Raw genomic sequence first — 14,368 nt, 5'->3', positions numbered from 1 at the left:
TGGGGCGTTTTGAATAATTTGAGTTCATGCCTATGAGTTTATTTAAGAATAAAATTATGCAACGAACAGTTATTTGTCAGGATATTGGACAGGATAGAAGACACTGGGAAAATTACTTGTTCGCTTGAATGTATCTGCTCATGTCTTAAAACGCCATCTCTTTTCCCCTGCATCCCAAGAAAGAAATGTGTGCATTTCAAAGTAAACAATTCTGATGTTCTTATGAAGTAGATCAAAGAGGAGGAGTGTAAGCTCTGTTCAGAGGCAGCCTGTTCAAGGATGATTCAGATAAGGGTGAGAAAAGAACCACTTTTACGGTCTGAAGTGGGCTTGGGATGGCACAGTCCTTATCCTCTGCAAACACGGGCTAACACATTTACAGGTTGTTTCAGTAAACAGTCACCGCTGCTTGAGTTTATACAGTCAGAGATAATGAAGCAGCTTCCACGCGGAGCGGAACATGTTTGAGACAACGTGCTAATTCTTCAACTTCAAAGAAATTCATGTCCCCTTTTACGGAGGGTGATGTATTTATAGTGAGAGGGCATAAGTAAGATAATGCTACTCTCGCAGCTCTCTCTCTTCTTAGTTTTCTGTATTTCTCAGGAAGATTATTATTTCTTCCCAAAAAATGCAATGTAATTTTGTTAACTATGCTGAAGCATAACACACGTAAGAATTTTTTACTCTGATGTTGAATATTCTTCATATATACACTCATCTGCTTTTATAAAGTATTTTGCTCTTGTAATAAAAAGAAAAAAAAAACACCATGTCTTGAATATCTACCTGAGCAGTCTTGTTTTGTTTGGTTTTGTTGGTTTTTTGGTTTTTTTTAAATAAACACGATACTTCCAGTAGGTGACTACATACTATTCGAGGTAAAGCAATGACTTGGCTGACCTAACACTTAGTTTTAAAGAAAAACTCTTCTGATTAAGCCAACAGAGACGGTGGTTGTATTGTCTCCATGTGATTCTGATTCTGCCCACAGCAATTTGCAGCTCTTAAAAGCAATTAAGATGCAAGCTGAAAGTTACAGTTTTTCTTATTAGTAAAAACCAATCCAAACCCACCACCAACGCCGCCTCACTCCCCCTCTTAGCTTCCGTAAGGTTATAGTAAAAATTACTGGGGAATGATAGTATGTTCAGGACGATTTGTTTGAAAAGGACCATTCCAAATAATGGACCATTCTTTTTTAGTTAGCCTGTTTCCTAGTCCTATAACCCTGCAAATTAATCCTGGGGAAAGTAAAGTTTGGTCTGGAAAAATGAACAAGTACTAGACAGTTTCTGAGGTGGATCATTGTAATTTTAGCGTTACAGGTAACATCTAACCAGAAGAATTAGTAAGATATGGTTCCTTTGTTATATTAATTAGTTTTTGATTATTATTGTGCTTTTTAAATAGATGAACAAATGTCTTGAAACAATGAAGTTTTTGCCATTATGATGACAGTTTTTATATTTGTCTTTTAGTGTTAATGAAACCTGCTGATTTGTGGGTATTTTGGTTTTTTATCCTGCGATCATTGATCATGTTATTATTTGACTATATTGTAATAATTGATTGCACCATTTCAGGAGAAAGGCCCTAATTTCAAAAGACATAGGAAGCTAATACAATATTTTATTTACCTCTAAGGAGAGCAGTCTTTCAGACTATGATTTAGGTTGTGAGGCTTCCTTCCTACTTTTTATATTCAGAAAACCTTGTACAGACATACAATGAAAGTGACTCTGGTGGTTATTTTAGACACTGCCTCTTTTATTGTAAACAGAAGTAGATGATATAATGACTAAACTGTCCTGTGCTGGCATGTGACTGCACTAAAGGTAGGTAGTGTTCTATCATGTTAGAAAATCAATACACGTTTTGTTTTTAATGGGTTTTGGTCTTGTTAGTGTGATTATTTACCTCTCTAAGACCTTTCTGTTATGTTCCCTTTGGTTGATATTTAAAATTTAGAGGCCCGGGGTGTTGTGGTGTGTGATTGATTTATTTTATTTTTGCCAATTGTCATTTGACCTGCAATGTTAGAACTAAACGGGAAGCTCAACAAAACTGGAAGTATCAGTGCTGTGAAGGTGATAAACACCAGCAAAAATATGCTTGAAATACATTATTTTAAAGTATGCTAATGTTCATGCCCTAGAGTGTCATTGTGATGATTTGCATAAGATACAGGTCATGGCTTGAGGCAAAACTCCCATTAAAAGGACTTTGATGGTGTGATTGGATGTCATAAGCGACCATCAACTGAGAGCAATTACAAGTCAAAGGTAATTGTCGTGTGTTTCTGGTTAGCAATTAGCATTCGTCAGAACCTGTGATGAAACATTTAATCCCATTTTTCCATTGATTATCAGCACTTTTTATGAACGGTGGGCTACGAAATCCAGGATGACTCAAACTTTGAATATAAATGGTAGCTGTAAGTGTAGTGGAGGTGCAACTGTTCCACATTTTACTGCTGCGATTTAATGACAGTTTTTCTTGACAGAGCCCTCAGTGAGAACGTCTGGTGACACAGCTCTGCTTTTTATTGTCTATTTAAGTGTCTTCTTCAAATAACTTTATGATGTGTCTCATAGTTGTTAATGTTTTTAATAATTCATCAGTTGTCAAGATAATTTCCTGCAAAGCAACAATTATTCTTCTGGTGCTGGTTTGAGCACAAAAAATATTACTGCATAGAAGATGTAGTAGGATTTGTCAGTATGCTAGCAATGAAAAACTCTGGAAGCAGGTTATTCAGTTATTTTAACAAATATTAAAGACATTTATAAGATAAACACGTTACAAACTACATTAATTTCTATCTCATACAGCAGACATGCCTATCTAAATGAAACGTGTTGAGTAGAACTACCAGCTCTGCTGTTGGAAGGAACTGATTCACTCCTGCTTCTGTCTTTCTGGCCACGCTTTTCCTCATATGCTCTGAGTTTAGGTAGCTCTCTTATCTATAAGGGAGTCCATTTGGGTTTCTAAGCCAGCAGGAAACAGGGGGAGAAAGAAAATAAAATGGTTTTTTTTAGACAATTTGGATATATACCCACTCACTGAAAAGTTGGCTGAGCTCTTTAACTTGAGCAGAGCAATGCTTGAAGCGTGAGAGGGAGGAGGAAGAACCAGGATGATTCATTCAGTAGTGAGTATATTTGTTGCTTTATATAAGTAAATTCAGGTGTCTCTGCAGTCAGTGGGTCAGTATAATTCCTCACTTTCTCCAGATGGAGAGACTGAGGCAGAACCAGGTCAGAAGTGATTGATGTGCAGATGGAGATGTAACTCACTAGTAAATAAACACTGATTTTTGAATACAACTTCTACTTTTAGGGTTTCATTTTTGCCATCTTTTCCAGCAGTTTGCCCTCTGCCCCAGCCGGGTGTCGCTGTCCGGCCGGGCTGGGGCCGGGCTCGGGCACCGCGCTGGGGCAGCGCCGCGTGTCCCTGGGTGGGAAGTGCTTTGCTTCCTGGAATTAGCCATAGATAATGGATATCATCTTCTCCCCTCTCTCCCTTTAATGTAAAACAATACTTAATTTTTAGAATTAACATTCAAATACTGCTTAACCTTAATTTAACCCCCTCGACATATTATAACAGCATGGAAAAAAAAAAAATGCAGGGAGATTTTGTCCCATCTCATGGAAAATCTGTCCCTGTTTGCTGTGTCACTAGGCTTTCTTAATTGCAAAGTTGTTTTTTTTTTTTTTTTCCTCGCTTCACTTGATGTCCAGCTTCTCTTACCTATAGCTCTGAGGCTTTGGTCCTGCAGAATGGAGGAGTATGGGCTAAAATAGTAGTAGTTTATTGGACTGAAAATTCAGTCCACATTGTAAGGCATGTTTTATGAACTAGATTTAATTTTGAATAATGCCAGTATGTTTTTACTTATAAGCCCGTGGTAGTTTGTAACTATTCAGAAGGGACAGATAATAGTTACAAAGATAACTTAAAAAAAAAAAAAATCCACAGCGTAGATGCATATCAAAGCTGACTATCAATAGTGGTAAAAGCTACATTTTACTGACAGGAATAAGCATTGTAAGCCCAAGTTCTGAAGGGGGTTGTACTATTAAAATGAATGGCTTGCAGAAAGGAAAGAGCTCAGGAAAAAAACCCTGATGGCCCCAAATTCTTCCATCCTAGCAATAGATCTTGTCTTCCAATATACTCCATAAACATCCAGTCCTTCCGTTCCCCCATCTGCCTCTGGAACCCGCGTGGTCCCGGGTTCGCCGCTCCGTGTCCCGCCCGGGCGGTGGCAGCAGCGGGAGCGCCGCGGGCGCGGAGCGGCCCCGGCCGGGAAGGACCGGGCGGTGCTGAACCTCGGCGCATCCTCCCCGGGGCTGTGTGCAGTCCCACTGTCCGGCCAGGTACTGAGAGATGGAGGAATTAGAGCTCATTATTAAACTGATGTAGCATTTATGTACTAGAGCAAGGAACACTCGGGCTAGTTCCAAACTGAGCTTTTTTTTCCTCTCTCTCTCTGTGCTCACATGCATGGGCTGTAAATTATCATTAAATTGCAGTTCTTTTGTGAAAAAACCCTATGATGTTAGCAAAGACTAATATACAAAGTAGTTTTGGTGGATTTTTTTCCGACTTAATTTGTTCTGGTTTACTTTTTTTGACCACAAAGCCAAGAATTTTTCTCTTTACTCTTTCTGTCTTTGGTAAGAATTAATTGAGGCTCAGAAAATTAGCCTGAATTGGTCCAAGGTAATCAGGAGGAGGAGAAAGGTATGACAGACTGCTCCTTTTCAGCATCAGTGAGCTGTTTAATCTGCTCAGTTTTTCATATAGAGCTGCACCTCTCTTGTTCACATGGAGTAATGAAGTTGACCTTGGCTTCCTAAAAAAATAAAAAAGAAAATTTCATGTATATGCTGGAATAGTATTTGATGATTTAGCTTCAGTTTCAGTAACCAATGAATGTAAGTGCTCATAGTATAGTATGTTGCTCCCATTTGAGTTGGTTTTGTAGCAAACCCCCTCTATTTGGATGTACAAACTATGATTCCTTATTGCTTTCCACTGTCACTTATGGCAGGGCTGACAGGTGGTATTTAGAGGTGAATTTAATTTACAAGTGTCTGTTAGTCTTTGAAATAGGCAGAGATGAAGATTTTTCTCGAGGACATCTGTCATGGGTATTTTGTATTAGGCAAACTGGATACAGGGGAAGGGTAAAATTTTTTTATTCATATTGCAGTTCCAAAGAAGTTCCTAACTGTCCTGCCAGCATAAGCAACTTCTGCTTCTCTGCTTTCATTTCTTTCATTATACTGATGCAGCGGTGCCTGTTTGTGCAGGTACAAAATGTATTTGTGCAAAGGAACTTCATTGAAGCTTTCCCTGCCTGTGTAACTCAGTGATATAAACTGTGATGCACTTGCCGAACAGTACAACCCGTAATACTGATTTCCTTTGCATTGCAATGTTTTTTACATTTTTCTAGCCCTTCATTTTACACCACTGAGTATTTACTATTCAATAACATGACACGTACCTCTTTTTGTTATTTTCTTCACATTGTTCTGTAGGTTCATCTTAGCGTGATCTTTTTAGGAGGTGAAAAATACATTTATAGCTAAAATTCTGTCTTTTTATTTAAATCTTACAGAATGGAATCATCCTATCCTTATGTATTAGGTTTATTGTTCCCTCTTAGAATAATTTTTTTTTTTATATAATTAGAGTGTATCTTGCACTATGCCAAAGAAAAATGGGGGGAAGATCTCTCCACCCACACTTTAACCACATCTTTTACTCTCCTTTCAGCCTTGTTCAGAAAGGTGCTTAAGCATAGGGTTGTGGTTTGCGTTTGAAAGATTAAGCATGAGCTGTGTAGAGGTTAGAAACCCTGTAAATTATCTGTGCTTCTCTGTCCCATGGCTGTCCCACCCCTCCTTCAGATTTGGTAGCTCTGGTGCCAATACCTGTTCAGAGTTTTATCATTTATATGTCCTGTTGTTTCATCACTTTAGGGACTCTTACAGAGACTGATGTCTGGAGTTTAAGAACCATTAGAGGTTATGTTATGGCCTGCCAAGTTTTCACCTTCGCCATGGAAGGTGGGATCAGTGGTGTTAGAAGGGAGAGCTAGATTTGCTCTTGTTAAATTATTTTACAAGCATTACAAGAACTCCAAAAAGTCCAACAACCCCAAATCATACAAAACCCCAAAATCATATAAAAGAGGTGTTTGTTTATCAGTTCATGTTGTTCAGTTCAATCTTGCTGCTTGCTCCACTACTACTGTTATGGTTGATATTTGGCCTGCTATTTTTATAGATTTCAGTGCCAATTTAAGCACTTTATTTCCCATTTTTGGTAATGGCCAAGATGACATTATTATTTCTGTTAGCTTTGAATTTAAGCTGTGCATTCTGTGCCATGAGAAAAAAAGGAATCAGTTGCAGTCCTGTTAATAGGAATCTCGGATTTGTTATAGGCTAAGTTTTAAAAGAGATGTATTAAAGGTAAAATGTACACTTTTGTGGTGCAATTGCTTTTTAAATTTTATATTAATGTGAAATTTCTGTGAAATATGAGAAACTAAGTTATATGGGGGGGTTGTCTCTAGTTATACTTTGTTTTGTACGTCTTTTTCAGTGTCTTGTGCAGTAATTCTGGGGGTTCATTTTGACTTTAATGACTATAAATAGATTTAATTTTTTTTATATTCAAAAAACCCCTTACAAGCTCTCTTTATCACAAACTTTCATATGAAACTGGTGAATAAAGATATGGTTGTGGATGTATGTTTTTAAATTAATTTTTATTGTAAGAAAAGTGATATGTAAATAGAATAGTCCTTTGACACTATTATATTATAGATAGATAAAAAGTAAATTCTAAAATATTAATTTAATTTTGAGCAGTGTAACATAACAATAACCACTAGGTTAAATGACTTGTAATGCACCTTGTTTTGCTCTTTTTGAGCTCACAGCTTTACAGCACTTGTTAGAAACTGTGATGCAGTGTAACACAAACTTTTGATCTGTGACTGAAACATTAGATATTTATTTGACATGCATTATGTACAGTTACATTGTTTCATGACAGCAGTATTTTCCCCCCAGAACTGATGTGACACATTGCTATTAGAGTAAATGAAAGCAATGGAACAGAAACATAAAAAATTTGTTTTTCTACTAAATGAAATGAGCAAAGAGCTTCTACTTCCACCTCCAAGACACCTGTGGGTGAATGAAAGAAAAAAAATTAGTATGTTTGTAATTTGATTTACTATTAACCGAGTTTTACAAGATAAGACTTTGCAATTCCACACATGCATGCATCATGTAAAAGGTACTTAGGATCTTAAAGGATAAAATCTAAGAATAATTGATGTATTACAGACAACCCACTTAGGCAGCATTTGCATGGCTGTGCTTTACACGGGAGTCAGCATTACCTGGATTCAGTGGCGGCCGATCCTGGCACCTGTGAGACAGGGACAAAGAGTGGCATTTTTGGCAGTTTGTGTGACTGCATTTCTGTTATTTTCAATTGGAGATGTGTAGGAATAAGGACTATAGCGATAACTTCTTACCAATGCATGTGCTTTACATTAGACCAAGTGGCATATTAAATAATGTAGTTAGAGAAATGCTTAAAATATTACTCTAGTAATAAATCAGATTTTAAGAGCAAACCAAGATTTAGATGTTCGATCAGAGTAAATAGTGCCAGTGTCCTTCTACACAAGTTTTGAGGATTAACTGGGAGTTTCATAAATTTACCTTTCATTTCTTGGCCCATCTGTTTTCTCAAAACATTTCTGCCGTTGCCTTCACAATGCTGCCTGAGATGAGTGGTTGAGTACCTCAGTTGCCCCATTTTCCCATGCCCTATACCTCTTTAGAAGCAATTCTCAAAGAAGTATATGCATAGGAAAAAGGAACAACGAGCCAGATCATGATTCACTCCACTTGCGGCAAGAGTAAACCTGGAATATAAAAGTGAATGTTAGGGAGAATAAAAAGTTTCTATTCTTTACACAGTACCATTTCTTTTGAACTATAAGGCTGTTAAGAACTACTGCAGACTAAAACAGAGGTTGAAATATGAGATAACCAACATTAATGCATAGGATTCAAGAGTACTTAGTAAGTTAAAAATTTGTCAGTGCATATTTTTGAAATACATACCAGAAAGTGCAGAGTTCTCAGAAACAATGAAGTGCAGCTCTGTAGACTTGACCTGAAAATTAATTACAAGTTAGTAACAATATCCCCTTTTCAGTATATTGCACTATTGTAAAATATTTTATACTTCTGTATTTAAGACCTGAGAAAATACTTATTGAATTACTGAATAAATGCAGGAGAGAAAGAAAGAAAAATTCTATAAATTGCAAAATATGGTAAGATCAGTGCTACAAGCAGCAGTAAGACTTACCTGGTTCGCTGTCTGATGCCTGAAGTGCAATGACTTCGTTTTCATGTGAATTTATGCTTTGCTCAAGACCTTGAAGAAGAATGAACTATACAGTGTTACTGTTTTCTTAAGTGATAATCGCTTTGCCCCTTGCCAAGGTATTTGCTGCACCTGCACATTGGGTACACAAAAAGTGCTGCTGAAAACATGGGAAGCGTTGCTCACAAGTTGGGGGAGTGCAATAGACAACAGAAGTGATAGGAATAATTAAAGTGATGTCTTGAAACGTGCGCTGAGAACGAGAATTTATCGTCTGTGTTTTCTTTCACATACATCAATGGAGTTTGGAAAGCGTAAATATGTGAGAGGACCTTTTGTTCTCAAAGCCTGTGCTGTGTTTTCAGTCTAACTCACCCCCCTTTTCCCCAGCACACTATTTTGAGAATCTCTATCAATGTCCTTCAGTTGCAAATGCGACTTTACTGGGAGATAGCAAGGTCTGTGTACAAGGCTTTCCTCTGCTTATCCACGCACCAGTGAGGCTCCCTGCTGGATGCCAAGGCTGGGAAACATCTTTCACCATATTTAGTCCTATTTGCTAAAAAATTCTTTAACCATTTGCTTTCAAGTTGCTGTCTTTCTTTTAGGTCATTTATTACATTATAAAACTGCGTTTCGTCTCCTATGCAATCTGGTTTATATATTAGAAATCTGAAGTTATCAGTTAAAATTGTTTGAAGAGGTTCAAATTAATTCAGAGAAGAGCAGTGCCACAAGCAGTCACAATACTAATTGTTACATGCTGCTTATTCATAAGTTTGGACACTCCTGAAATTCACTGTGTGTTCTTTCAGTGTCAGAAGGTTTCAAAGTTTTTTCAATTTCCTGGTTTTCCTTTTCTAATCTCAGGTTCAGTTTGTTCAGGTTCTGTCATAAGAAACAGTCATTGCATTCTGATTTGTATACAGTACCTTCAATTAAAAAAAAAATAATCTGTTTTTCAGTTTAGGATGTATGTTTCTCTAGATTTTTATAAAGATACAATTGATTCTTTCAGCTTTTCTTTGGGTTCTGTGCTTGTGAAGCCATCCCAGATGTGATCTGAAGTAAGTACTTTTGTGATTTTTTTTAACATGCAATGCTTCAATTCTGCTGGGCTTTCTGCCTTCAGTCAGACAGCCAAATCACCTGGAAAGAGAAAATTGTATTGCACAAAACCAGAAAGTGTTCTGAGCTGTGAACACTTTCTGTGAACACATTTCAACAGCTTTTCACATAACAGCTGTGCTAGGGGAATTGTCAGCTTGGTTTTGCTGTGTGGTGCTCTGAGAGGGTGAGAGAAGGTTGGTTGTTTGGTTTTTGTTTGTTTTCCTGGAAATTTAGTTGAACACTAAATTTCTGGATTGGCAGCTGGAATACAGATGCTCTGTAAGCTCTGGTCCTGGGTTCTAAGAAAGCCATCTAGTGCCATTAAGTGGTGGGTGAAGCTCAGGCTAAGGGCTCTATCCACAGAAAACCATAATGAAATCTGGTGTGGGGTCTGAGGGCTCTGATAAGGACCATCACTGAGAGTAATAAGATTGTTCACTTGTGTGTGAAGGAACAACCTCTTGATTTTTGTGCTTTACATTTGCTATTATTTATTTGTGGATTTGGCAAGTACCGGCTACAGCTGATCTGTAATGTACCAATCTTTATTTAGAACACAGTTAAAGCTAGTTTTGAGTTGGATTGCAGAATTAAGCCTTTATTAAACTGTGTCATATTCAGAAATAAAAATAGAGCAGGCAACTTTGAAATTTTAGAAAAAAATTTTAAAAGAACACACCAGTCAATTCTTTTGCCTTTGATGTTGAATACAAAGTAGTTCTCTAATTCTTTTTAACCTTGAGGCATGTTTTCTGAAATTTACTCCATTCAGGCACTTCTCTGAAAGCCACTTAAAGTTGGTAGCTAGTGTAAAATAAATAGCCTGAGGTTTTAATGCATTCAAGAATGGATGTTTCCAATATTTTATGTGTTGTATGTGTAATTTGATATCATAAATATTTAACAACCACTACTTCTTAAAAAGTCATGCACTGATTTTGAGCCATGATGTGTTGTATGTGTAATTTGATATCATAAATATTTAACAACCACTACTTCTTAAAAACTCATGCACTGATTTTGAGCAAAGAAAAAAAGAATAAAACAAAAGGAAAAACAAAACCAACAACTCAGGCCACCCCCCAGCCCTCACCATCCCAGTGCACTTGTTATTAATTTACTGATTCCTGCCTTGGGAGAGAGAGAGAGTTTGGCATTTTTAAACCGATATTTACAATCTTGTGGTCTACGTAAAGAGCAGTCTTAATTGCATGTAGCTGCCAAGTTCTGAGCACTCTGAACAGCCCCTTTAGAATGTTAAAAGCTGCTCCTCTGAAATATCTGTAATCTGTCCTTTCATGAAGGATTGTTGCAGAGCAGATGTAGCCAGATGGGAAAACTGGGCTGTAACACAGAGATGTGAGTGAAAGCTCTAGATCTATATTCCATCAACTGCATGATTTATAATATTTGAATTGTAGCTTTGAAAGATAATAGGTTGTAATGCAGCTCCTCAGACCTGTGTGGCAGCTTGGAAAAGTATAATTAAGCTGGAGGCATAGTTTTCAGGAAGTCGTAGTAGCATTTTGGGAGGTCACTAATACAAGATACTACTTGCAAACAAACTAAGTTCAAATTTGTAGGACAGTATTTCTCAAAAAACTTTGGATATGACAAAATCAGGCCTTTTCTATTGAATTTCTCACACAATTTAAATGTAGAAATTGTGTTTGTTAGACCTTTTACCACAACATCTGAACTAAAACTGGAAGACTCATTCATAATTTCACATTCTGTGTAATGACCAAAAGGAGGAAGATCAGAAATGGAGTTACTATTTGTGTATTATGAATACAGACTGAAGAGAGCTGTTAACTGGAATGGGATCTACCAGCCTACAGCCTGGCTTTCAAAATGGAGCATACACATGCACACTCGTGTATAAATGGTTTCTTTTTGCCTTTAAGTTTCATACTTTAATCTTTACAGTTTATTTTCTTGGACCAATAGACCTTTTCTAACAACAACAGGATGATGAAAATGCAGTTTCAGACAGCTGACATGTAAGGGTGCTTGGTGTCCACAGTGAATATGGCATTCTTGACGAGTGTATGGCTGGTCCATTTTAATGGTTATATGTGTGAGTTCAGTTGGTTTCTGTCTGTTAATTATACTCTGTCATAGTGCTTATCATAAGCATAATATGTGCTAAATGCACATTCTGGAAACAGCTTAAAAAACATTCTGAAGGATGGACATTGCTATATTCCAAAAGGGTTTGGGTTACACTGGCCTGAGTTGGGATTTTTCTCAGGACGGAGGCATAAGCACTTTTTGGTGTAGGGATGTTTTTTGCTTTCCAGGACTTCCATAAACAATCAGTACCTGTATCAGTTTCCTTTCATTCAGTACTTGAGGTTGATTTGTACCTCTGCTTAACCAAGGATGACAACATTCATTGTTATTTTCTCAAACGGGAATCTTTTTCTTTCCACTCTACAAAAAGGCTTTGCTCATACATATACAAAGCTTTTAAATTTATTTTCTAGAAATTTCTGTTAAAAAACCAACTTTTGCCACAGTACCTAAAAAACCTATCTTGATAGGTTGCTGTGGGGCAGATCATATTGCTCATTGTGCTGACTGATTTGTCTGCACTAATTAGTGAGGTTAATTGTCTCATTGTTTTAACCTCCCCCCCATCTTCTGTTTTGTACTTCAGTGTATGCAGTAAAAATTATGTGTTTTTTGTTCTGTGATGATTCAAGGCCTTTCTTTCTGATGATGAACTGCTCTTAATGAAACTACAGCCCTACATTGCCCTGTGTGATTGACCAAACAAAAATCAACACACAGCCTCTTGATAGGTGGCCAGGGGAGCTGAAAGGTTTTGCAGACAAAACTGCAGAATTTAAATTAGCCAGGTTATAAGTTTTTATTCTGTAATATAACATACTTACCTGGACAAGCATATAATTAAAGTACAGCTATTTGTAGCATTTGTGGTAAACATTATAAAGGAAAGCATTGCTAAAGGATGCTGAATACATAATATTTATTTTTAATGTTTTAGAAGTTTCATATAATAATGTTCTGTCCAAGTTTAGTTTATTTTGAGGATGTAAGGTACTTTACTGTTTGGTGCATAAAGTCTTTGATGTTTAGCTTAAAAGTATGACCACTACAAATTAATTTCAGGAAAATGTAACGAATGCATAAAACCATCAGCAAGTGATCCTTTCAAAAAATGCCCATTTGCACAAAATCCATTTATAGCACATTATATATGCAGAAAAGAATGAGCATTCTTGTTTGCAAATGCCAAGATACGATTTTGTAACAAGATTAATTCTTCTATTTTCCTTTTTTTTTTTAATTAAATTGCCTTAAAGTGAAGATGCATTAAATGTAAACCGACAGTTGAGGCATAAATTACAAAAACTATGCAACTGTCAGGAATGGTAGTGTTCAAAGCTGTTGGAAAGAAAGCTTGCATATTTTGTCTGAAAGAATGGAGCTGGCAAATATCTTAACTGCTAAAGGAACACAAGATACAGTAGTTGGCCTTCAAAAGTGTTTTTCTGGGCTGAGTCATGTGAACAAAGTTGTTTATTGCAAACTTCAGGAAGCAGCTTATGAAAATCAGCTGGGAAAAACTCATATTCAGAGACCTGATTCAGTGTCTGCTGAAGTCAGCAAAAGATTCCCAGCAAAAACATTGGAACTTCAAAATCTTTGGGGTGTTTTTTCTCCTTTTATTCTGAGGGATATATGAAATGCCAGTATTTTACACATCAAAGCTGAAACCCTGCTTAACAGTACAGATGCACCAGAATTCCAACACAACTACTAGAATTATTTGGTTTTTAAATGAGTATATTTGATTGATAATATTTGTGTTCCATTTGATATGTGTTAGCCAACACAAACATGTCTTGAAACTACCCTAAAAAGATTTTTGTATCCTTCAATTGCCTCTTGATGCTCTTTTAAAGGAGGAAAAGCTTCTATTCTTTCCAATGCTTGATTTGAGATCAATTTTTTTCTTCCCTGTGAATGTGGCCTTTACTCTTTTTTTCTTCCTTCAAAGTACTTTTTAGCTATGTGCTTGTAGGGTGAGCTACTGGTAGAGCTCAAACATGCAGAGGTACAATTTTCACTTATGTGGTACCGAGCCCAGATCACTCTGGGCTACCAAAAAGAATTGGTTTCAATTTTGCACACTAAGGGAGGCTAAATTTGAACCGTTTCTGGTGTGCAGACACTGTCCACTCTCTCTTTTCCAAGCAGTGCTTCTGAACTGAAACGTGATGCTCCATTATGCTTCTATTAAATGATCCATCTCGAGTATGGGATAAAGGCTGCCAGATCCTTTTGCACAGAGGTCTCTTCCCCAGGGTACCTGTGAGGAAACAAGCTGAACAGCCAAGGAGCTGGCAATTCCCTCCTGTCCTCAGCAGGACAAACAACGTGTTTCACAGCTCCCTGGAAAGGATTCTTGAGCTTACACTAATGTTATGACTGGGGGGATACGCTGCCCCAAGCCTTTTAATCTCTGCCAGATATATAGAGTATAATGAATACTCCACAAAATGGGTTTGCATGTCTGGCTTCTGTTATCAAACTGTATATTCCTGTATGACCTGAATGGATCATTCTAATTAATTCAGCAGTGTAGGGTACTCTAAAATAATCTGCATTTTAAGTCCCTGCAGACAGAGTGACTTTAAGGAAAAAAATTGTGTTTAAAGTTTAGCATTGATAGAAGTATTGGAACCACTGTCACCTTGTTTTTCACCAGAAAGGAGCATGTAGAGAGCAGTTTTTAAAATTTTTCTCAGTTTGTCAGTGGTTGCAGGTGACTTTGCTATCTTCA

At 37.1% G+C, this 14,368-nt stretch overlaps 1 long non-coding RNA gene and 1 other non-coding gene across 2 annotated transcripts; both read right to left on the bottom strand.

Moving 5' to 3' along the window:
• Positions 1–7,014: 7,014 nt before the first annotated feature.
• On the bottom strand, positions 7,015–7,964 carry LOC115495788 (uncharacterized). The gene is made up of 3 exons (XR_003961123.4): positions 7,767–7,964; positions 7,439–7,467; positions 7,015–7,220 (listed from the first exon to the last, which is right to left on the bottom strand). It is a non-coding gene; the product is annotated as an uncharacterized lncRNA (long non-coding RNA).
• On the bottom strand, positions 7,855–7,924 carry MIR202-2 (microRNA mir-202-2). The gene has a single exon (NR_049094.1). It is a non-coding gene; the product is annotated as a microRNA mir-202-2 (primary transcript).
• Positions 7,965–14,368: the final 6,404 nt, after the last annotated feature.

Source organism: Taeniopygia guttata, chromosome 6 (assembly GCF_048771995.1).
Source record: "Taeniopygia guttata chromosome 6, bTaeGut7.mat, whole genome shotgun sequence".
Lineage (NCBI taxonomy): Eukaryota > Metazoa > Chordata > Aves > Passeriformes > Estrildidae > Taeniopygia > Taeniopygia guttata.
The sequence above is the reverse complement of the archived record's forward strand: the minus strand, read 5'-3'. Positions and strand labels throughout refer to the sequence as shown.